Consider the following 26,734-nt stretch of genomic DNA (forward strand, 5'->3'; position numbering starts at 1 on the left):
GAATTGAAGAACAAAGCGCAAACGTGTGCAATCGACGGTGTTTTTGACCAAAACTCTATTTATGGATTTGAATTTCAAATAAGAACGAAAAAGGGACCCGTACTTGGCGAAACAAACAGCAAGCAGATCTATTATTAATACCTTCATATAATTTCGGCGTGTGTTCAATGAGTTAACAAATGTAATAAAGGAATTAGGTTTTTTATTCAAAATTTTTCAAAATCTGACGGTTTCGTTATCAAATTTTGTAAAATACACACAGAATGAACATTTCGTGGAATACGGAATTTTATGTCGACTCCAAGTATTTACGTTATGCGAAACCAGTTGAGCGGCACTCATTACAAATCTTTTCTAATTCCATGTCATTTTGAAATCCGTGCGAAGCAATAACAAATTGAAAACTTTGGGGCCCCTTATATTTGGGCCTGTAAAAGTAAAAGTCGGTGGTTTAATTTCATATCAGATTTCAGGGCAGCTATCCCCAAGAAAACGTCATCAAATCTAAACTGTTTTAAATGCAACGCAGTTTTGTAAAGCTTCATCAACCAACGCATTCCGACTTAAAAGGAATGCCCCAGCTATGCCATATGGTGGCCATAAATCAAATGGGCATTCACTGAGTGGTACATACCATTTACTAAATTTGTGTCTATGAGGAGCTGTCTGCAATACCAACCCATCGTATAGATCATCTTTTAGGCCTTCTGCAACATAAGTATTAGAGTTGGATCTGGGATACAAATTTGGACTAACTAGAAATTTTAGCAAATTTTTCGCCGATACATAGTAATCATCGTCGACAAAAAGAAAAAAAAAAAAAAAACTCACTATTGGCGCAGTAGTTGAAGGCAAACTGCATACCCATAATGGTTTTAATAGTAATGTTAAAGTAAACGTCCAAGAAGTCTATCTGCACTATGTCCTTTTCATCGGAAGATTCGTTAGCCACGATAAGTTGTATTGACAAATCATTGCTATACCCAAACAAAAATATCCGTCTGATTTGAACATCAGAGAACCGAGGTTCGTACCCCCAAGTACGGCGGCTGACATTGCGATGACCAAGATTTGCCAAAGCAGATTTTACTATTATTGTTAATTTGGGCGCCGCCGAACCGCATTTGTCTGCAGCATTTATAAATGAATAGTTATAATCCACTGGCGTGCCTGCGGGATAATAGGAATATCAAACCTAATCTATCTCGTGCCAAATTCCAATATAATCCACGGCATACAATGCTAATCCAATAATAATAATATTTTTCAAATAACTTGCGGAATGACATCCCATTTTACAGGGTAATAGAGATGGACGAGGGAACCCATATAAAAATAATATATATGGATAGTTATATATTAATGTTTAACCAATCTACAAATATACATACATACCTACATTCATACATGACATAATGGCGCTGCATCTCGGTTTTCATTGGCCAGCTTTTAAAATTGAATTCCTCCTTGATGCGTTCAAGTGGATCAACGCTAGTAAATTTCAATGGCCCCTGTGGTGGTGGCCCCCCGCCGAGGGATGACGCACCGGTGCAGGATACATGTTGTAGTTTGCGGCCAAGGTCAGTTCTAAATTGGAGCTGTGAAGTTCTTAGGTTCGGTGTGCCTAATAAAATTATTGAAAGTCCAACACTATCCAGTTTTGTAAACAGCTAGGCAGTAGGAAAGCAAAATTTGTTTGCCGGTTCTGATACCACTAGTGTAATTTGCTGTGCTTTTGTTTTTCAGTGTGCCTCATAAACTAAGGAAATATTTTGTGCACAGGCGTACGCCACGCCGTAGTAAAAAATGAAATGAACGAACGGAAAATCACTGTATACATTTCCCGTTGTTTCAATTCATAGGAATTTTACATTCCATACACGGGTGTGTATGAATGTGCACAATGTGTTTGTCTTTGCTGCTGGTAAATATTTACCAGTGCACGGACCTTTTTAAAGGCAAAATGTTGGGAGACGGAAAATGGTAGTAGAAGTTTCGTGAAAACGATAACTGCGGTTTATATTGGTACCAAAAAATTCCCAATTTATCGTAAAACAAATAAATCACAAAATAAATCACATCCGAAAACGTCTACCTATCACAACAATTTTCCAAGGTACCAAAATTACTGCCGCCGAATAACCAAGTTCAGCATGTTATCGTTTACGTAAAACTTCTTATTGTCGTTCAAATTATGCAAAAAAAAAAAACTGAGAAAATTAGCGCAGAAAATATTCGCGTACTCAGTCATTATATTTCTCTACTCAAAAATCTATTTCCTGTTGTAAGTTCTTCACAAATTTTTCAAAATTTACTGATTTGGTCAGTATCGCCTCCTAATGTTAGTTGGGTGGGCTCTGCAATTCAATACTTTAAAATTATCGCAGTATACGTTTTCAGTGCGAAAATACTGAAATATTGGTAGATTCTAAGTTTTGGGAGCAGAAGTAGTAGAAAATGAACAAGTAAGAACGGGACTGTCTTCGGCTGTGCCGAAGACTTCATACCTTTCATGAATGGGGCTGAACAATAATCTTATTCCGTTCGTAATCTCCGAATAATCGGATGTATAAGATAAGAAATATATAGTGAACAGATCTACATACCTTAACGATTTTTAAGATAAATATAAAATAAAAAACGGGTAGGTACTTTGTGTGAGGATGCAAAGTTTCAGGTTTTTTGTGGTCTGCGTGTAAAAACTATGACTACGAATCACGTATTTCAAAAATATATGACGAAAACGTAACTATTTGATGAATTTTGAAGATTCTAGCCGTAAAAAAGGGGTGAAAATGACAGTTTATATGAAGTATATAATATATATACGACCGATCTCTATGATTTTTTCAGACATAAATATATGCTATACACGTAAGCATTTTGTGAAATTTGAAGCTTCTAGCTGTTAAAACGGGGCAGAAATTGCGCAAAGTTTCTTATCTGAACAATCGGTTGTATGAGATATATACTATGTATACAACCGATCTCTATGATTTTTTCAGACAACAATATATGCTATATACGTAAGCAATCAGTGAAATTTGAAGCTTATAGCTGTTAAAATGAGGCAAAAATCGCAAAAAAAAATATATATACTATATATATATATACTATATATACCATCATATATATATTATATATATCACCGATCTCTATGATTTTTTGACACAACAATACATACTATATACGTAAGCAATCGGTGAAATTTGAAGCTTATAGCTGTTAAAATGGGGTAGAAATTGCGAAAAGTTTCTTATCTGAACAATCGGTTGTATGAGATATATACTATATATACAACCGATCTCTATGATTTTTTCAGACAACAATATATGCTATATACGTAAGCAATCGGTGAAATTTGAATCTTATAGCTGTTAAAATGGGGTAGAAATTGCGAAAAGTTTCTTATCTGAAAAATCGGTTGTATGAGATATATACTATATATACAACCGATCTCTATGATTTTTTCAGACAACAATATATGCTATATACGTAAGCAATCAGTGAAATTTAAAGCTTATAGCTGTTAAAATGGGGTAGAAATTGCGAAAAGTTTCTTATCTGAACAATCGGTTGTATGAGATATATACTATATATACAACCGATCTCTATGATTTTTTCAGACAACAATATATGCTATATACGTAAGCAATCGGTGAAATTTGAAGCTTATAGCTGTTAAAATGGGGTAGAAATTGCGAAAAGTTTCTTATCTGAACAATCGGTTGTATGAGATATATACTATATATACAACCGATCTCTATGATTTTTTCAGACAACAATATATGCTATATACGTAAGCAATCAGTGAAATTTAAAGCTTATAGCTGTTAAAATGGGGTAGAAATTGCGAAAAGTTTCTTATCTGAACAATCGGTTGTATGAGATATATACTATATATACAACCGATCTATGATTTTTTCAGACAACAATATATGCTATATACGTAAGCAATCGGTGAAATTTGAAGCTTATAGCTGTTAAAATGGGGTAGAAATTGCGAAAAGTTTCTTATCTGAACAATCGGTTGTATGAGATATATACTATATATACAACCGATCTCTATGATTTTTTCAGACAACAATATATGCTATATAAGTAAATATTCGGTGAAATTTGAAGCTTCTAGCTGTTAAAATGGGGCTAAAATTTGCGAAAATATATATATATATATATATACTATATATATATGCTATATATACCACCATATATATACTATATATACCACCGATCTTTATGATTTTTTCAGACAACAATATATGCTATATACGTAAGCATTCGCTGAAATTTGAAGCCTCTAGCTCTTAAAATAGGGCAGTAATTACGAAAAGTTCCTTATCTGAACAATCGGTTGTGGGGGATATATACTATATATACGACCGATTTCATCAATTTTTTCAGGCAACAATATGTGCAATATACGAAAGTATATGGTGAAGTTTGAAGCTTCAATCTGTTAAATTGGGTAAGATATTACAAAAATCCTCTTTTTCTGAAAAATCGGTTGTATGGAGGATATATGCTATAGTGGTCCGATCCGGTCGGTTCCGACAAATGTCTAATCGGACACCCAAATACACCTGCTCACCAAATTTTATCAAGATATCTCAAAAATTGAGGGACTAGTTTGCATACAAACAGACAGACGGACAGACGGACAGACGGACATGGCTAAATCAACTCAGCTCTTCAACCTGATTATTTCGGTATACTTAATGGTGGGTCTATCTGTTTTCCTTTTAGGACTTACAATTTTCGGTTTCGTGACGAAATTAATATACCATTTCATTTTCATGAAAGGTATAAACATGGGTCAAAAAGGTTGGTCAAACTACCAATGCGGTAAAGTCCGTGCACTGACTGCCCATATACTTATACCAACGTATGTACATATATATGCCGAGTTTTTAAATGTACATTATATTAGGGATGCATAAAATGATGCAAACGGGTACCGAAGAACCCGTTTCCGAAAAATCGGTACCGGAGCCAAATACCCTTCGGGAACCGTGCCATTTGCTAAAGGCTATCAATTAAACAGGACTACAAGCGTACTTGGGGAAAGGTTGAATAAATAACCGAAAGGTAATACAAAAAGAGAAAAATTATACATTCTACAAATGATTCTCCTCATCCAAAACGAACATTTTTTAAGCCGGAGTCGTTGGTGCCGTATGTCGTGTCGCTGTATCCGGATCCCTAGCGTAATCAGCTGTTTATCGTTACGACGGTAAACCAAACCCCAATTGGTTGGCTACGATACGGTTACCGATAAAGCACCAATGTCCAATGTCTCCAGATTTATTTTTTCTTTACATCGCATACAATTTTGCTGTCCAAACATTTTTTTTTGTGGCGGGCAGGGAAGTTGTTGGGTTTTAGCACCAACAACACAAATAACAGCGAATCAAAAGAACCCACGCTATACACTTTCTACCCGGTCCGGCACCAGAATGTGCGAACCGAGAAATCGTAAATGCTCATTTTCTGCAGCACTAGTGTGCCCGTGGCCAACTAAAACGCTACCGGGTGACACAAAATAAACAAAATAAGGCACTAAAGACCCAGGCACATAAAGTGCGGGGAAAGAGGCCATGCATATAATGCACGCACATATGAATATTTTTTTTTATGCAGCGACAGATGTTTCCCCTTATGCGCGCGCTAATAAAATTTCCCAAATCCCCAATAATACAACTAGGGACCACTCGCCCCCGCATTTTCGAGAATGACTCGACCCAGTCAAACAATTTGCATTTCTTTCAGAAAAATGGGTCGCTTTGCCGCTATGCAACGAAGCGCTGCCAAGAACGTCATGCGTTATACGTTGGAATGCCGCGCTTGTTTTAAGCAACATCCCATACGCCTGTGCCCCATCTTTCGGGCCAAAAAACCCGAGGAACGTCTTTACTTAGCGATCTGCGGAGCTGCTGTGAAATTGTTTGGCTCTAGACCACCGCTCGAACGCGTGCCCAAGCCAAGGCCGATGTAAAAAATGCGGCGAAAAACATCACACGATGCTTCACATCTCCTCGATTGATGAAGAGGAACAGCTACTCCACGAAGCCCGCTCCAAGCCATGGAGTGTACAAGTTGAGGAGGAGCTGGAATCACCCCGTGAGCGGATTGACGACTCCATATCGTTATATGCGTCAGATGCTGGAACGGAGACTGGGCCTCTTCGTCCAGCTCGAATCCACCGAACCGGAGCGGAGACTCGGTCTCTTCGCCCGAACACAACACCAGCAACCAAATCGTTTAGACCGCTTTTGCAGCATGAAAGGAAGCGGCTCCAGCAAAACACATCTACAGTCCAGCGCCATGTTCGTGACGGCCGTGCGGAGACTCGGTCTCTTCGCCGGCAAACTAAGGACCCTCAACGAAGACAACCACCGCGCGATCGCAGAGCGGAGACAAGGCCTCTTCGCCTGCAACAAAGATATCACACCCATCATCAACCACGAGATCGCAGTCATGGATCCAACTCGCTGCAGCTCACTACCGTGTCCGCCTTCCGGGCAGGGCTCCTAGGCCCGCATTCAGCTGCCACCGCCACCATGATACCGACGGTAGCGATCACCCCCACCGCGGTCGTGAAAATAGAAGCAGGGGGGCGGCTACACCTCGTTCGCGCCTTAATCGACGGATGCTCCCCCACCACAGTGATTGCGGATGAGCTCGCCCAGGAGCTCCAACTTCCTAACAGCAACATTGGCGGGCAAGCAGGATGCCTGCTGCGTATCCGAGGAAGACACGGACAGAACAGAAAGATTGCGACCCATGCTGCGATCGTAGCCAATTTTCGGCGCACGACACCCACAACCAGCATCGACAGTGCCATCGCAGCCCCGTACGCACATCTTCGTCTGGCGGATCCGCAGTTCTACTCATCCGCCCCGATCCGCCTCGTCCTAGGCACAGATGTATATGCGAGATAATACTCCCCGGGATTCTGCCCACCACGTTTGGCCGCTTTGTTAGCTGAGTGTACCATCTTCGGTTGGGTATTCTCGGGCACAGCGAAGGCCTAACAGCAAAATGTTCGGTAACGACCGAAATACATGAATTTTTACACTTTTTATCCTTTTTATTTTATTGAATTTCTGTTGTACACAGTCGCAAGAGGTGTGCATTGTGAGTTCGTACAAGTGAAAAATCTTTCTATCCCTCCATTGCCATGCCTACGTGTCAAATCATAGCTGACAGAGAGAACGGCTGTCGCGAAGGGCCAGAGAATGGAAGAAAGGTTTCTTTTTCTTGTGTTCGCCGTTATTAAATTGAAGTGCCATGAATTGCACATTTGTTTTCAAATCAGCTTTTAAATTTGTATACAGAAAACATATTAATACTCACTCGCTGTTCACTATTGTGAAGGTTTTATCGAAATTCGCCACTTGTATGAATTCACAATGGAGGTGTGCGTTTTAAAAGCTTGTATCATTACAATAAGTTATTTTTTATTGAATTTTCTTCATGCAAAATTCACAAGCATAGAATTTCCAATGAATTTGTAATAAACGGCAAGAAATATGAACACGTATATCTTCTTACTTCTTTTCGCAATCCCTAGCTCTAGGCAAACCTGGCTCACGCCTTACACCATAACGGGAAAATTGGTGAATGACCGAGGCAGCAGCAACCAAGCTCCCACACTGCGCAAACCATTTTGCGTGCCGCCAAGCCGGCGGACTGTCCGGCATTATGTTAAGTTAGATATAATTAATTATAAGTTTTTTATTTTTTTTTCTCTTCTTCACGGTCGGTGATCCTTGGCGGACTGTGATGTTGCGTACCGCAAGGGGGGCGGCATGTTTAGGCCCAATGCCTAACTTTTATCTGATTGACGGCGCCCCTCCCTAACGTTTTAATAATATTTCCAGCCACCCACACTCACGCCGCATTTGTGTGCATGCATGCACATGCATGCGTTTCATACGCATGCACGTGTGTGTGCGGGTTGTCAGCACCCATGCACGTATATGTGGGGGTTGTTGTGTGTGTGGCTTTTTTTCCCCTCCTTAATACCAGAGGACTTTTTCGCGGCTTAGCGGTTGTCCTCAACGGGATAACCGGTCTCTTTCTCGATTGACCGCCAACCAGCACACATCGCAAGGATCACCATCGTCACTTAAAACACCAAGGTAATATTGTAACCACAGTGTATATTTTCCTTCACTCTAAATTAAATATTATATTATAACGAGGAAATTCCTCTTTGTGTTCTTATTTATTTCTTTTGAGCGCACCATCCACTCCAAGATCGACCCTTGTGCGCCTACCCACTGCCGGTTTACGACGCACTCAGGCCGAACAATGTCGGATTATTAAATTTAAAATCAAATGAATAAAATTAAGGATTTGATGTCAAATGCATAATCATGATAAATGCATTGACTATATATGTATATTTAGCTTTAAGAGACTATACATGCCAGCTGTATGTTATATACACATATTAATTAAAAGTGTCCAACCATTTTCAATTGCCCTTATCGAAAATTAGTACATTTATACATATATAGATATATAAGAGTTTTTTTTTTGATTTTCAACTTCGCAAGTAAACATGCTACACATTTTAGATTATTAAATTGGAAAAGTTCAGTCTGAACCTTTCTGATGGTAGGAGGCCCATTCTAAACTGCATACAAGCTTTTAATATAGTTTTTTATTGTATAACTTTCTTAGGTGACATACACAGTGCGTGTGAAGGGATTAAATGAAATAATTAAACACATTGAAAACATACAAATAATTTTTTTTTGTCCAGATGCAGGTAAAATGTATTGAACATTCTCAAGAATACTGTAAAAGTTTGATAACAATTGCAATTGTTTGAAAGCATAGTATATTTATCGCTAAATCTGCAAAAACAAAAAGCTGTTTCTTATTAAAAGCTTAGAATTCTTCTTTAACTTTTCCCTCTTACAAAAAATTAGTATGTAGAAACATAGGAATTGCTTCCACGAGCTATAGGGTTATATTAATTAAACAAAACAAACAAAAAGTATATCATTTGGGTTTTTTTTTAAATGAACTGTAAATAAAAGTCTTGTAATAATGGGAATGCTGATGTCTAGATTTATTTAGAAGGCACTTAGGTAATCAGGTAAGGGGCCACCGAAAATTTGGTGCGTCGGTGGCCATGATTTTTGAGGGTGGGGATAGCACCGGGCGTCGCAACAACACCCGCGGCGCCCCCAAATATATTCGGCCTTTATATTTTCGTTTTAATTTTCAGCCATTTTTAGCTTTCTTTTGTTTCAGCGTTTAGTAACCGGTCATTTCCGGTTCGGTTAATTTTGTTTCTTGTTTTTGTGTTAAGTTTTTTTTTGGATTTTGAATTGAATTCAACGGTATGTCCGTGACATCCGGTTCGGCCGGATGTTGTTTTAGTTTGAATTATAGCGTATTGAATGAGTTCTGCGCTTTTTGACAGTTTGTTTTGAATAGGCATGATAGGAATTTTTCTGTTTATGGCGCAGGACAGCAAGGTTGGCAAGAACCCAGCCCAGCCGACATGACTAGCCACAGTGCACCACAATATCATGCCGACTGCCATCTTGCTGCTCCATTGTAGATGCAAAACCATAACAGGTGGCGCCCAATATTTTGGTGTCCGAGGCACTGTCGCGATGACAGTTGCTGAGGGGCGCCATAACAGATGGCGCCCAACGGTTTGGTGTCCAAGGCGCTGTCGCGCGGGTCATTCCTGGTCAACTTGTGAAGTTGACCATCCCATCAGTCCGAGGTGTGCAGCCGTAGGAGCAGCCACCTGCGTTGCGGTGGGATGGTTGGATGGATCAAGTTGTCCGGAGTGATCATCGCTGACAGTTGCTGAGGGCGCTGGTCTCAGTGGTCAGTTCGGGTCAATTTGTGAAGTTGACCAACCTACCAGTCCGATGTGAGCAGCCGAAGGAGCAGCCACCTGCGTTGGGGTGGATGGTTGGACGGATCAGGTTGTCCGGAGTGGTCATCGAAGGCAGTAGCTGAAGGAGCCATGTGACTGCTCTTCAAGTCCTCCGGATTTTGCATTTCACCCGATGAGATAGTGCTGCACGCACTTATTTTTTTTTGTAGATTTGGGGTTTTAGTTTTCCCGGATGTTGTCCGTTAGTCGGCTTTGGTACTATTTATGTCCGCTAATTGTGTTTGATTTTTTTTGTTTTTTCTCTCGTTAAAATTTTATAATTTCAATTTTGTTTTTGCCGAATATTTGTATTGTCTTGTGTTGTCTGGTATGAGTGTATGAGTGTGTGTGTTATAAGGGTCCCAGCTCATCCCATGTCTCAGGTGGTACCCTAGAATACCACCTGAATTGTGACGGGTTGAGCTGGGATTCAAAGCGACACCCTTTCTTGTCCCACCAGTCTGGGGAGCGGCTTCTGAAACCGCTCCATCCATTGCGGCGGAGGCAGGAGGGGTGTCCAGTTTGAATGGACAGTAGGCCCCAACACCCCCAATCAGTCCCAGGGGTGAGCTCCTGGAGACCGCCCCTGCGTTGCGGCTGGGTGTGCTGGGACCACACTGTGTGTGTCTGGAACTGACCCTAGTGGCCCCAACCAGTCTGAGAGGTGGGTCCCTAAGACCCTTTTGCATTGCGGTTGGGAGCGCTAGGGACGAGTGTGAGTGGATTTTTGTATAAACGAATTTTTATATTTATTTTCTTTCTTCTGTGCCTATATACTAGTGCTTTCTAATGATGGGATGTCAGCATTCCCATTAACACCTAAATACACAAGTAGTTTTGCGAAACCTGTACTGTTTTTTTTATTTGTTTTATTTTGAACTGTTTTTCTCTAACTTCCCTACGCTTTTCCTTTAGATAGAAGTTTTTTTTAGCACTAATACTCAAGCAGCAATTTACTCAATTTTGCTAAATTTATAAATTTATTTTATTTTAAACCTAAAAATCTGATTTTTTTTCCCCCTATCTGGGCGTTTTGGCGGTCGGGGACATCTCGCCCAGTATTCTCCCGAGCAAAAACTTCATAGGGTGCTCACACGCGTTCTCACCGAGAACCGTGATCACCCTGGCAGCCCAAAATTGGGTTGGGCTAGCCTTACGTAGTTTGGACGAGTTCTCCTTTATCAAAATGTCTACACACATTTTTTTAGCCTTTTCTGTGGGAGCGATAACGACTAGAAATACCTTACGGAGTTTTGACGAGTTCTCATTAATCAAAATGTCTACACACATAATTTCTTTTTAGCCTTTCTGTGGGGGCGATAGCCTCTAGAAAATACCATACGGAGTTTTGACGAGTTCTCCATAACAAATGTCTAATTGCCGCAAAGCCTTTTAGCTAAGAAACAAAATTAATTTACTATTTGACTTGAATTTTTTGATGGACCTTTTGTTGCCCGGCTAGCTTTGCGGTTCTCAAAGCGAAGCGGGTTTTTTATGGTGCACTTGGTAGCTTCACCCTTTGAACGTACTAGTTGGCTAGTTAATAGGGAAAAGGTTAGGATTCACCCTCACTCATGTCTGCCTGGGGTGGTTAAAATAAATTGGTTTCAATTTCGTGCGGGTGGCATCGCCAAGAATTCCAATGACATTGACGGATTCTCATCTCATCAGCTGATTTTATTCTTTGCATTGTACGGACATATAGATTGTCAAAAGGAGATGGCAAGCACAAAATGCAAACAACACATTGGTAATTATTTAACGCGTGATGGTCAATTGTTTCTAATTAAGCGCACAAATTTCCCACAACACACAAGAGTTGCAAAATTGTACGCTTTCTCTACATTCCTTTCACCTAACCTCTACGCGAAAATTTTGACAACCTGAAAAAAACTATGTGTTGCGGTAGAGATGGGCCAACCATATGGTTGAACCATACAGTAATGGCAGTCACAGTTAAATAAAAACGGCGCCCTTCCATGGCGCAGTCGCAATAAGGAGTGGAATTTTTTTCCTTTTCTCTTTTTAACGGCTTGGTGGGCCATTTTGAATGATCGTAAAGCGAATGGAAAGCTTCGGTGATGGTTGAAAGAAAAAAAAATTTAAAAAAAAAAGAAGCGAATTATCAAAACGTGATTTGTGCCAATATTGATCATCGCCAATTGATTGGAAGGAAACTAACTTTTTCGTAGAAAATTTATTTCGATCGTTATAATCAGGCTCCCCAAATGCTACGTGGCTGGTGAAAGTAAACCGATTCAATAATAGAGGACCTGGTACCAATACTAGAAGCATAAAAGGAATTTTGACGTGAATGGGAGCATACAACACCCACAGCTGTACATTATGCACCCAAGACTGAACCATTTGAATGCCACGAGTTTCTGGTGAAGTGGAACTTGCGCAAGATATACCACTGCCTTTAATTGATACACCTGAATCGCATGAAGGCACATGGGGCGGAGAAGCTATTATTAAGGATTTTCATGAGCGTCAACAATTGAAGCGTTGTGGTTGCGAGTGGTTGCGAGCAACACGCTGCCACTATAAAGCGGATTCCTAGACCACATACTTCACCACCAAAGAAATAAATTGCTAATAATCCGGAATAAATTGTGCAAATCATTTGTTGTATGCTATATAACTAAGGTGTAATTTTATTTTGGAGATTTCACAGTGCTCGCTGCCAATTATGGTTCCCAATAGTTTTATGATTGATTTTTAAATGAGTGTTTCGAGATGTGTATTAACACAAAATTCTGTGTGTTTAGCATATTAACTGCATGGGAAAACTCCATTCATAGTGTAACCAAAATGGCTCCGAGGAACTAATTACATAAAGAGATAACTAATCACAAAACAAAGAGATACTGTCGTAGGCGTTGGGGGAGGGGGGGGGGGGGGATATTAAACATAATTGAGGAAAAATAGTGGTGAAGCTGAGAAGCGCTAAACACTAAATCGTAGCTTGGCCAAGACAGCTTATATTCGACTCTGAGTTTGCCACCAACAACAAGAACATCACCACCGAGTTTGCCACCAACAACAAGAACATCACCACGGCTAGATCGAGCGCAACAACCACCAACATTCACCACCATCACGGTTAGACCGCGCGCCACAACCACCACCAACCACACCAACACGGCTAGACCGATCGCAATAACCACCAACAGTACCAACACAGCGCGCCAAGACCGCGCGCCACAACCACCAACAGCGTCAACACAGCGCGCCAAGGCCGTGCGCCATAACCACCAATAGCGACCACTTCACCAGCAAAAACAACATCACCAGTAACCACGCCGGCAGAGGCCCACGGTACGAACTCTTGCCGACTATGTAAGTACCAGCCACCGGGTAAGTCGCCGCCAAGTAGTTAGTAGCATACACAGTAGACATTTGGCACAAGTAAATATGTATATACAAATAATTTTTTTTTGTCCAGATGCAGGTAAAATGTATTGAACCTTCTCGAGAATACTGTAAAAGTTTGATAACAATTGCAATTGTTTGAAAGCATAGTATATTTATCTCTATATCTGCGAAGACAAAAAGCCGTTTCTTATTAAAAGCTTAGAATTATTCTTTAACTTTTCCCTCTTACAAAAAATTAGTATGTAGAAACATAAGAATTGCTTCCACGAGCTATAGGGTTATATTAATTAAACAAAACAAACAAAAATTGTATCATTCGTGTTTTTTTTTAAAGAACTGTAAATAAAAGTCTTGTAATAATGGGAATGCTGATGTCTAGATTTATTTAGAAGGCACTTAGGTAATCAGGTATGGGCCACCAAAATATAGGTGCGTCGGTGGCCATGATTTTTGAGGGTGGGACAAGCACCGGGCATCGCAACAACACCCGCGGCGCCCCCTATGTATATTCGGCCTTTTTTTTATTTTTTTTTGTCGTTGTAATTTTCAGCTTTTTTGTTCAGCGTTGTAACCGGTCGTAACCGGTTCGGATTTTTTTTGTTGTTCCAGTTGTTTAGAAGTTTCAGTTGATAGTTTTCAGTTAAAGTTAAATTTAAATTCGAGGAATCGGCTCCAAAAAGTTTAACGGCCGAAGGGCATATTTAAGGAAAATTTTTTGAATTCTCTCAATTCTACAAATGGCCGTTTGGTTGCTTGGTCTCCAAACGAAGACAGCATATTCAAGATGAGATCTAACGTATAGAGCAGTTAAAGGTATAAGGATCTGAAAATTTTGAGGAATTGCGCTGTACAAATCCGTGCATAGAATATGCTTTCGATGTTGCGTAGTTAATGTGATTAATGAAAGAAAGCCTTTTGTCGAAAATGACACCCAGGTCTTTAAAGTCATCAACACATTGAAGTTCATAGTTAGACATACTGTATTTTGTAGACAAAATTTTAATTGATTTTGAATAAATAATTTGGAAGCATTTATGCCTATTTAAAGAGAGACAGGAATTCAGGCACCATTGGTGAAGCTTATTTACATTATCCTGCAGCTTTATGGTATCCTCTGACGATTTAATAGCTGGTAATATTTTTAAGTCATCTGCATAAAGTAAACACTTTGCACTTGCACTTTGCGAAAAACAACTGTTGATGTCATTAATATATAATATAAATAACAGTGGGCCTTCCCTGGGGAAAGCCAGAAGTCGCAACAAACGGACTAGACATTTTTCCATCAATGGTAACAACGCAGTGTCTATTACTTAAATAAGAACGTATCCACAAAAGGAACGTTGAACGAAAGCCGAGACAGCTTAATTTTTTTATCAGAACTGTGTGAGGAACTCTATCAAAAGCTTTGGAAAAGTCAGTGTAAATGCAATTAACCTGTAGTCCAGCAGAGAAAGACTCTATACAGTATTCGCTAAAAACAGCAAGATTTGATACCGTGGACCTATCAGCAACAAACCCGTGCTAGTGGGGGGATATAAGGGATTTAACAGCAAAAACTCAACTTGGCGTTCACAGCATTTTCAAACATTTTAGAGATTGTGGACAGCTTGGATATTGGCCTATAGTTACGCACATCGTTCTTATTTCTACATTTGAAAACGGGCGTAATTTAGGTGAGCTTCCAATCATCGATGAACGTCCCAGACGATAATGATTTATTGAAAATCAAACGGATAGAACAAGACTGGACAGTTTTTTAACAAGACAGATTAAAACCCATCAACTTCAGTTTGGGATGCGGATTTAAGTATAATAATAGCTTTACTAACATCCTCACAGGAGAGAGTAAGCGTACCGAAGTTCAGGATACTAACGGCATCCAATGAAAAATATAACGCTTTATTATTATTATCATCCTGAGAAAAATTTGACTTAAAAAACTTAGCAAATAAGTTCGCTACCTCACTTGGAAATCGCGCAGGCTGATCATCAAGGAAAACTCCAGAGGGTACACTGGAGCCACCTTTTTTTGACTTTATATAGTTCCAAAAAGTTTTGGGATTCGGTTCAATATTCGACACAATATTACGAATATAGTTATTGTATAGAAACTTATCTAAATGATTAAATACACTGGATCACAAATTCCAATTTTTTTTCTGCACCAGATACGACATTATGAAATTCCTATTTAAAATCACCCCCTTATTTCGAAAATCAAGGTTATTTTTAATTCTATGGTAAAGTTTTTGAGAGATATTTACGAATAACTGTTTTTTCCAAAAAAAAAAAAAAGGTCCACTTAATCATATATATCTCAAGAACGAATTGAGCCATTCAAAAACGGTTTAAAGCTTTAAAAAGGTAATAAATAATAAAAAAAAACTGTGCATACAACACTTTTTGTTTGGCCCAGCAGATTCAAAGATAACGAACAATCATTACGGATTTTTTCCATTTTTTTTTTTAAATATAAAAAATTTGTATTTTGCGAGGAAGGATCTCGAAAACTTTTTATTTATTTGCAGATTTGTTTTTTCTCCCTAAGCTCTGTTTTATTACAAAAAAAATAAGCTTTCATTCAACAAAATCGATGAACTAATACAAAAGTTATAAGCATTCAAGTAAATATATCCATTTAATACTTAAGTACCCTATTGGTACATATGTGTTAATATTCGCTAACTGATATATGAATACTAACACATATGTACCAATACGGTACTTAAGTATTAAATGGATATATTTACTTGAATGCTAATAACTTTTGTATTAGGTTAGGTTAGGTTAGGTTAGGGTGGCTGCCCGAGGGCACACTTAGGCCAGTAGTACTAGGCCCGTTGTGATACCACGAAAAACACCGTTACCTTTCCTCTTCGAACCATTTTGAGGACCTCATGAAAGCTACCAGGTCCTTGACGTCATGCTCCACAACCTGACTCATAGTATCAAGAAATGGAGCTCCCAGAAAGCGCTGCCGTGCTCCGCTTAGCGCTCGGCGGTTGCAAATGAGGTGAACCACCGTTTCCTCCTCCTCATCTTCTTTACAACTCCTACAGCAACGACGATAAGGCGCTCCTAGCCTTTCTGCATGCCTACCTATGAGGCAATGACCCGCTAGTGCCCCCACAAGTGTGGACATTGTATCCCTTCTTAGGTTGTACACGTGACGGGACCTTTTAGGATCCCATTTAGGCCAGGTTTCTTTCGATGTTCGACATCCCGGTGTTTGAAGCCATCTTTCGTCGGCTTGACGGTAGATGTGCTCTTTTAGCATTAGCTTGCATGTGGACAGGGGCATACCTAAGCGTTCTTGTCCAGGAAGAACCTGCTTGGTTGTACCCTGCCTAGCGAGTTCATCTGCAACGCAGTTTCCCTCGATATCCCCATGTCCAGGGACCCATGTGAGGTGTACACGGTTCTGTTGAGCCATCTCTTGAAGAGATCGGCGACAGTTTAGTGCTAGTTCAGAATTGAACGAGTGGGAGCCCAGAGATTTTATGGCAGCTTGGCTGTCGCGGAAGATAAAAATTTCTTTGCCGACAATGTATGTCCCTATCCTAGCTGCGGCTTCCATTATGGCTGCAACTTCTGCCTGGAATACACTGCAGTGGTCGGGTAGTCTGAATGAGAGCTGGAGGTCAAGGTCCCTTGAGTTTACTCCACCCCCAACTCTCCCGTTTAGCTTGGAGCCGTCCGCGTATATGGAAATGCTGTTACTCATAGCATTGCACTTATCCGACTCCGTCCAGTCATCCCTGCTGGGTATGTTTAACTTAAAGTTGGTTTCCGCAACTGTTGTGGTCGCACAGCGATCCGTGCTAGGAGGGAGAAAACTGTATTTGTTTAGTATACTTGAGTGTCCTGTGGTCCTGCTGTTCCAGCACGACAACTCCCTTAGACGCAGGGCTGATGTTGCCGCTGCTCGATGACCAGCCAGATCCAATGGAAAGATGTCAAAAATGACCTGAAGAGCTTCGCTAGGCGTTGTTCTTAGGGCCCCGCTTATGCTTATCATGCTGTATCTGTGGACTTTACCCAACAAGTTTAGGTTTGACGCCTTGCTCAAGGCTGGCCACCATACGACTACCCCATACAGCAGTATGGGTCTGATAATCGCGGTATAAATCCATCTGCATATGTTGGGGGTGAGTCCCCATTTTTTGCCAATGGCTCTTTTACACGTATATAATGCATTGTACGCTTTCTTTTGTCGCTGGATAACGTTGTCCTTCCAGTTCAGCTTTTTGTCTAACACTACACCTAGAAATTTGGCTTTATCTGCCAGGCTTAGGCGTACCCCATTTAGTTCTGGTAGGTTCAACGATGGTATTTTGTATCGTTTGGTATATAAGACAAGCTCTACTTTATCGGAGTTGACGCTGAGTCTACATCGGGAAGCCCACAATGAAACATCTCGCAATGCTAGCTGCATCAAGTCGCAAAAAGTTTGAGGGAACTTGCCTCTGTAGATAATCGCTAGGTCATCAGCATATGCCACGACCTTCCCGCTCCCCCAACTAGTATCTGTTAATAGCGAGTTTACCGTTAGGTTCCATAGTAAAGGGGAAAGGACACCACCCTGGGGTGTGCCCCTTGCGACAAATCGTTTTATCTCAACCTTCCCCAGTGAGGAAACCACTTTCCTTCCCCTGAGCAGTTAACCAATTAGTCCCACTAGGGGTCTATTTACGTCCAGATCAGTTAAAGCATTGTTAACGGCGTCTGGACTTATATTGTTGAATGCTCCTTCAATGTCTAGGAAGGCCACAAGACAATAATCCTTTTCGAACAAGGATGCTTCTATAGTAGAGACTAGGCTGTGTAGCGCAGTCTCCGCAGATTAACCTTTGGTGTACGCGTGTTGATAGTCCGAAATGAGATTCCTATCAATGCTTGTAGTGAGAAAATCGCTGACTATTCTCTCTAGGGTCTTGAGTACGAAGGATGAAAGACTGATAGGTCTATAGTCCTTCGGCTCGTAGTGAGAGGCTTTTCCTGCCTTAGGAATGAATATGACCGTGGCGCTCCTCGATGCACACGGAATATAGTTCATAGCCAAACAAGCGGTATATATGTGCCGCAGCCAGTTGGCTGATAACTCCAAAGAGTAGATAAGGTGAGCGGGTACAATCCCATCTGGTCCAGCAGCCCTAAAAGGTTTAAAACTTTTGACTGCCCACCTCACTCTCTCCTCAGTGATGGGTAAATGCACAGCTTGGTTTGCTGCAGGTACTTCCGGTGCGTTGGTCATATTTCCCGGGAAATGTGTGTCCAGTAGCAGCTCTAGAGTTTCCCCTTCTGTGCTGGTCCATGTACCATTCGGTCTCCGCAGAAAGCTAGTAGCTGTTTGCGTCTTAGAAAGCACGCACCGTAGCCTGGATGTGTCCACGACACTTTCGACTCCAGTGCAGAAATTTCTCCATGAAGTTCTCTTCGCTTGTCTCGGGACTTTTTTGTAGGTCCTTAGTTTGTCCTTGTATTCTAGCCATTGTGACCCGTTATCAAAGAATTTGGCTTTGTTAAACTGTTCTCTACAGGATTTACGAAGTAGGTCCAGATCATGGGACCACCAGTGAGGTTTACGCTTACCGCGCGGTTTTGGCAATGGACAGGCCTGTTCTAAGGCTTTTGAGAATGCCGATGTGAAGGTTTCTACCAGACCCTCTAGCTCCATCGTTGATGAGGGGCTTTGTGGGGGCAGTTCTGGTAGTTCTCTTGCTAACAGCTCATTATGTAGTTCCCAGTTTGTATTACGTGGGTTACGTCTCGCAATGGGCTGATCGACGAAGAACTCTAACATTACTTCAATATACCGGTGGTCTGAAAAGGAATGTTCCTCAAGAACACGCCATTTTTTAACCCACCCATAAATGCTTTCGCTACAAATAGTGCGGTCAATAACATCTCTACGGTTTTTAGTAATAAAAGTTGGTTCATTACCTACATTGCAAACTACAAGGTTAGTTGTTAAATGGTACTCAAAAGGTGACTCACTACTAGTGTTTATGTCGGAACTACCCCACTGCACGTGGTGGGCGTTTGCGTCTGTCCCGATTAGCAGTTGGCCTTTGCTTGAGTCGGCCACCAGATCCTTTACTGTCTTTTGCGGAGGAGGTTCCTCTGCGTCGTACGGCATATAAACGGAGGCTAGCGTTAATTGGGTGCCTCCGCTTGCCAAGCTGGCCGCTGTAACGTCACCATTGCTATAATTAGGTAAGAGAAAGATATTTAGCTCAGACTTTACTAAAATGCATGTTCTCACTTTACCTTCATCTGCTGCTCGGATGAGCTTAAACCCAATGGCCCTCAATCCGCAAATCCTTGAGTAGTTCACCCGAGGTTCTTGGATAAGGACCACTTCGACGTCGCCTTTAGAAAGGCGACTGATGAGAGCAGCCGAGGCTGCCTTACTTTTGTGCAGGTTTATCTGGAGCAACCTCAGCATGAGCTTGCTCAGACTCCCCTGCCTCCATCACCGTGATGTTGGGATCCACTCCGTCGCTATCCAGCAGAGCATTCTCCATCGGGTGCCTCAATGTCCGTGTCCAAAGAGGCACTCGAAAGGGATGCGCGCTGTGCGTCCCCACGGTATACGTGAATTACGACCTCGCCGAGGCCGTAAAACACTCTTCCTTTGCTCTGTCTAAGGGGCTCGAGAGCTTCCTTATTCAGGGCTAACAGGACCTGTCTCCTAGGTCCTACAGCGTCCTCGACTTGGATGACACTCCAGTCCTGCGTTGGGAGAGCCGGGTTCATCAGTTGCAGCATCCTGAGAATTCTCTCAGGTTCTGCTGGAACCGCTGGAACCCATGCCCTGGCCCTTGGCCGAGCCGGAATGTCCTTCCAGTCGACGACCTCGATAATCGCCCCGGGATAGACTTGTCCCAGTTTTGCGGCTGCTGCCTTGTACAGCGCAACAGACCTTGCGTCCTCGCAAGCGAGTACCTTGATTTGGCCCTGGTACCATCCTGCATCAGAACCTCGCGGTGGACTACCCGGAGACTCCATCAGCACGTCGAGAACGGCGTTACCGATTTCATTCCGGACGTACGGCCACTGGTCTTTAGGGATTGCACCACGGTCATTCCCTCGGTCCAGGATGCCTATAAGGATCCGGCCCTTGGCTACCTCGGCAAAGCTGGGTTTGGCTACCGCGGGGTGATTCTGGTGCTTTTCGGCGGTGGTTTGATGTCCTCATCGGACCTTTGACGCTTATATGGGGTTGCGCTTGTTGGCAGAGAACCCGAAAATTCGGCAGTAGAGCTCGCGCCCTTTCCACCGAATTCCTGGCGTTCTCTGACAGCGTTTCCAGTGGAACGCCCTCATACCTTGACAGGACTTTTGCAGCCCTTCTCTTGTTCCTGTGGAACGATCCCTTGTGGGACTCTTCTTGAGAAGGGGTTCGACCCGTAGTTGCCCTCGCGGTCGTACCCCCGGATGATGTCTTTATTATGGCTCCTTTCTCTTTTGGCTCAGTGTGACCAGATCTTGGGACCCCTGTCACAGCCGTGGGGAGAACAGTCGCCATACCGGCGTCAGACGGGCGCCCAACATCAGCAGGCGCGTCAGTGTTCGCCGTTGCCAGCGCAACTACCTTCGCCGCCATACTGGTGCTTGCCCCCGTCCGATCACCTAAGACTGTGTTGACTGAGGTTGCCCTCTTGTCGTCCATGGGGAGCAGACCCGTCGTTTCCAACGCAGTCGCTCCCACGGTTAAAGTAGCTGTTGCGGCCCCGTTTTCCCTTGGCTCGGAGTGGCCAGGTCCAGAGGCCCCTGACACAGCCGTGGGAAAAATGGTTGCCGTTCCGGCGCTTGGTCGGTGTCCGACAACAGCAGGCGCGTCAGGGTTCGCCGTTGCCAGCGCAACTCCCTTCGCCGCCATACTATTGCCGACCCCCACCAAGTCGCTCTTCCCTTTAGCGTTGGTAGCATTGGTAGCCTTCCCTCATTCACTAGGGCGTATGGATGCCAATGCTGTTGTCCTTCTCCCTGTGGAGGAGGACGAATTATCTTTTTCTTTATTTTTTTTTGTTTTTGTTGTTCATCTTGTTCGTACGACCCCTTGCTAGACGAGGCCAGCTTAGGGTCACCTTATTGAAAGGGGGAAAGTGTCGTCCGCCGCGGCAGAGCCCCTTACCGCGGTAAGACCATTTTTACTCTCTGAGGCGGCCCGGTGTCAGAGAGGCTCCGTACAAATACAGCCAGATTAACCTCCTGGCTGCAAACCATCCAATGGGCACGGTGCCGCATAACACCCTGGATTGGGAGGGGGCAGATCTTGGTCATCGCTCACCCTAGGACTAGGCCACCGCAGCCATGGAGATCCATGTGAACCTGCATCCTACTGGGTGGCATAGTCCCGTGGTCAGCGACTAAGCCTTCGCATCGCGACTTTTGTATTAGTCCATAGATTTTGTTGAATGAAAGCTTATTTTTTTTGTAATAAAATAGAGCTTAGAGAGAAAACAAAAAAAATCTGCAAAAACTAACTAACTGATATACGAATACTAACAAATATGTACCAGTATGGCACTTAAGTATTAAATGGGAATATTTACATAATTCTTATAACTTTGTATTAGTCCATAGATTTTGTTAAATGAAAGCTTATTTTTTTTTTGTAATAGAGAAAAAAACAAATCTGCAAAAAAGTATAACGTTTTCGAGATCCTTCCTCGCAAAGTAAATATTTTTTATATAAATAAATAAAAAATAAATAAATGTAAGGCGCGATAACCTCCGAAGAGATCTAAGGCCGAGCTTCTCTTCCAATTTGCGTCGTGCTCCTCTTGATTTTCCCTACAAATTGGCCGGACGGGACCTACATGTTTTATGCCGACTCCGAACGGCATCTGCAAGGCAGATGAGTTTTCACTGAGAGCTTTTCATGGCAGAAATACACCCGGAGCGCTTGCCAAACACTGCCGAGGGGCGACCCCGCTTAGAAAAATTTTCTTCTAATTGAAAAACCTTATTTCTAAAATTTTGATGTTGCTTTGCCCGGGAGTTGAAAAAAAATAAATAAAATAAATAACCTTGATTTTCGAAATCGGGGGGTGATTTTTCATAGGAATTTCATAATGGCGTCTCTGGTGCCTTTTGGCTGTAAGCCAGTGATATCTTTAAATAGTGCTTGTACTTAGTAAAGAATATATGATTCTTTGAGCGTTTGAAGTTACGCAAGTATTTGTTATTTATGTTCATCAGTTTTTTCAATTCTTTCGAATACCACGGAAGTTTCTACGGCCTCTTTCGCTTTACCGGAATTTTATCCAAACAGTGACTAAATAGAATGGATTTGAACGTGGAGAAGTAGTTAGATGTATCAAGTCCCTCCAGTACTTAGTCCCAGTTTATTTCCATTAAAAAATCGTTAAATCTAGGAAAGTCGCACGAATTGAAATTGAACGTTAATCTGCTATCTGAAGTATCCGTCGCATAATAGTAAAAACTGCAAGTAATGACCAGGCGTAGGTGATGCCTATCCTTAGGATTAACTGCATTAGAGCATTCACTGACTTCATAATTAATGTTGTCACTTATAAATACTAGATCCAATAATCTATTTAGGGCATTAACGCAATTACTAATTTGCTTTAAATTGAGACTCAATAAATTATCAATGAAATCAGTTCATGATTCGAAGAAAGATTATTGGGTGTGAGACCATAACTGGAAACATTTGTTGACCTGTGAATATTACAAAAGTTGAAGTCACCAAGCATGCAGAGGTGGTCATCATTTAGGTTTCGTAAAACAAGAGAGATTATGGTATCAGCATGTGCTTTGTATACATCAAATGCGCTGCCTGGTGGAACATACGAGGCAAGCCGATATAGGGCACCAGAACCAGAACCATTTATACACACGCAGATTTGGTCAAGTAGCGAGTCGTCATTGTTGAGCGGAAATAAAAATGAACGCAGCTGGCGCTTGACAGCAATTAAAACACCACCACCGCCAATGCAACCAGTTTTCCCAGCATCGCAATCCTTGCCATAGACAGTGAAAAGATTTGAGTCAAAGAACTCACTATCAAAAAATTTTTCATTGAGCCATATATCGATGAAGAAAAAGATATCATAATCCATTTGCGCACTAAAATTACACACAAGATCAGACTTGGTTCTCATGCCAGATTCATTGTGAAAATATATCTTTGAGTCGTTATTGCTGTTATTAGTGGGGAGATTTCTCCCTGCTATGTGCGAGGTGGCTTTTTATGAGCCTTCCGAAAAAACTGAAAAGGCGTCACCGTAACATTAGTCGGCCAAATTTCGGAGCTGAGCAATTTGTCAAATGATTACTCAGAACTCCCAACTTGAAGCTAACTCTATTCAAATTTGTTAGCGCAACTTCTTTTTTTACTAGCTTCGTACAACTTAACGTGGTTTTATTTAATTTAGCTTGCCTAGCCACATATTCAATTATATTATCTTCAGTTACAGATGGCGAAAAAGACGATCTGTGCAGCCATTTGTAACGATCAGCAACCACCAGATTGCTTGATGCGTTGAATCCTCTAATAAGAATTTGCGAAATACTATTTTTCATTTTGGTTCTGGTTTTAAACACATTTGCCCCCTGTCCATCATCATTAATAGACGCATGAGTGGAGGAAGGAGAAGCCGAAGTATAGGTCATTGGCACGGCCATAATTATGAATGCATACATATTGCGAGTATTCTTTGAAGTTGAAATAACATTCTGAGGCGTCGACATTACAGCATTGGACACTGTTGTATTAGTAGTGCAAGCAGCAGCAGTACTAATATTTGAGATAGCACTAATCGATACTACAGATGATTGGGGATTCATAGGCACTGACGTCACAACACCAGGCGTTGACGTTTTAGTAGTGCAAGCAGCAGCACTAGCCGATAGTACGGATGGTTGGGCACTGGCACTGATGTCACAACATTATGATTTATTGTATCCGCAGGCACTGACGTCACACCACTAGGCGTCGCGATTGTAATGGCACAAGCAGCAGCATCAACAGCAACAGGCGAGCGAGCATTCTCATACACCGACATCACAGCGTTCGTTGTATTAGTAGTATTTAATTTGTTAGCACTCTCATTAGTTGTGGGTGGCAGCTGAGAGGCATTACCATTCCATACATCGGCATTACTCATGACTTGTTTAACTGCGACTTCAAAAGAGCCGCGTAGGCAATTTATTTCCGAGGTGAGGGAAGCAATTGTATTGTCTTTTTTTACCTTATCGCGCTGAAACGAGAGGAGAGCTGAGTGCAAGCTATCAAATTTTAACGATAGTTTTTTGTTATCATCTTTTAGAGCACTGACCACATTAAAAACACGAGCATTCTCTGCTCTAAGAGAAGATATTATATTAAATAAAGATACCAAGGTTGGTTGTTGTTTATTGACATTGTTATTAGTGTTGTCAGTAGTAATGTTCGGCCATAACCGTTTAGACGGTTAAGCGCCAATTAAGTAAGTAAGTAAGTTGTCACTTTTTATCACTTTGTCAGGCTTAGATTTCGTAGATTCAGAAGTATTACTTTCTAAAAAATTCGAGTTTATGGCAACAGCCTTTTCATCCATCACCAGACGAGAGCGAAGGGAATTCCGACGCTGAGTAGCACAATTTTTACAAAAAAAACTCTGCTGGGAGTTCAATAAAAAATCGACGTCTGACTGACGGATATCAACACAATGTATGTGAAAAGGATTGTTGCACTTAGCGCACTGCACTTTCGGTTGATTTCTATCAACTTGACCGCACACGCAAGGCATATTAATTAAAAGTTTGAGTAATTGGAATTAATAATGATAATTTCCAAAATTCAGCGGTTTGTCAATTGTGTTACCATTGCAAAGGCACTTTTACATTCACATTAACACGGCGGATTTAAAGATTTATGAAGGAGCGTTTTAAAAACACGTCCGAACTGCACGAGAGCGTTACATTCCAAAAACTTGTAAATTTCACGAAAGAAAATGTCAACTTACTTCCCTAAGCGACATCTGTTGGTAAGTAGTTAAATGGTTAGATGTCGTTTTCAAATTGAACATATGGTTCTAGTGTTCAACGGTAGCAAACTACCATGGTGAGATATCTTTTCGCTATGTTGAGAAATCTTTCGAATAGTAATCTGTGAGAAATTGCAATTATTCATTTCATATTTGCAAAAATATGCATTTTAAATATATTTTTCTAGAATTTTCCACGTTGCCTTGATATTGCATTTCAATTGCATTAACGTGTGTGAAATTAAGAATATTAAGTCGAATCATGTGTAAGATTTTTTACGAAGATTTTTAACTTTAATGTTTTCCATTTTTTGTTGTTATAATGTTGTTAATGTTTTCCTTTAAAGCTTTAATAGAATATGAGTAAGTAAACTACTATTTCGTCTAACTACCCCAACCCTAAAGGGCAAACCCTACTCAAAAATGTCCCTATTGCAATGCGGAGTGAAATAGCTTTCGCTTGATACCCATATCGGCATATCCAATGCAATTTTTTTTAAATTTCGAATAGGTGGCAACCTTGTGAAACATTCTGAGTGACAACACCCAGGTAGAAAGTCTTAGAAGGTGATACATTATCACTGTGCCAAATTTCATTTAAATCGGTTGAGCCATTCCCGAGATCGTTCGGCTATACAAACATACAAATATACGGGAATCGCTCATTTAAAGTTATAAGTTACAGAGCACATTGCTAGGAACATACATCCCAGTAGGAAATTTTCATATTGACCCCGTATATATTTTCTAGTTTATATTTAGCTGGTGGCGCATATCAAACCCTTTGACTGATTTTAACATTTGGATATGCTACTGCCTATGCTACTTCCTATTTATTTGTAAATTTCAAAGCTTCGCTAGAAAATTTTAAAAAAGAATTATTCGACACTTGGTCGAACACAAAGTTGGCGTATGAAAAATTCTTACAACCTTTGAAGTATGATGATGAAGTAGAAGCAGGCAAAACAAAACATTCAACACTCTTAAATATTATATATACTGCTTATCGCGCATTACCAAATTTATTCAACAGGCTGAAGGAACCGTTGCTCCAACCACAGCCCACCCAAGCAGCCGCTTCCCCAAGTAGTTTGCTTCTAACGCCATGTGACACGGAAATATTGTATGGTGATTATGTCTCTTGGCCATCTTCCCGCGATATATTCACTGCGATTTACGCCAAGAGTTCGCGATTGGAAGACGTCGAACAACTCTATTTCTTGCCTCAGAAAACAAGTGGTGAAGAAAAAGGAATCGTAGCAAGAGCCGCATAACACTTTAGGCTTAGAAATAGCGTGGCCTAATTAGAAAATTAACGCGTCCTGGTCAACAGTATGGCTGAAAATTCAACCGCGCTAGGAACTTCAGCGAAGCGTTAATGGATACTTATCAGCCCTACGGATGCTTATCGCTTCCCAATGCAGCCGATTCTATACAC

At 41.3% G+C, this 26,734-nt stretch overlaps 1 protein-coding gene and 1 pseudogene across 10 annotated transcripts in view; both read right to left on the reverse strand.

The window, feature by feature from the left end:
- The window catches only part of LOC137235484 (calcium-dependent secretion activator-like), a 2,443,847-nt gene that overhangs the window by 1,172,315 nt on the left and 1,244,798 nt on the right, over positions 1 to 26,734 (reverse strand). The gene's annotated exons all lie outside the window — the stretch shown is intronic.
- LOC137234694 (beta-1,3-galactosyltransferase brn-like) lies at positions 314 to 1,294 on the reverse strand (annotated as a pseudogene).

Source organism: Eurosta solidaginis, chromosome X (assembly GCF_040869045.1).
Source record: "Eurosta solidaginis isolate ZX-2024a chromosome X, ASM4086904v1, whole genome shotgun sequence".
NCBI lineage: Eukaryota > Metazoa > Arthropoda > Insecta > Diptera > Tephritidae > Eurosta > Eurosta solidaginis.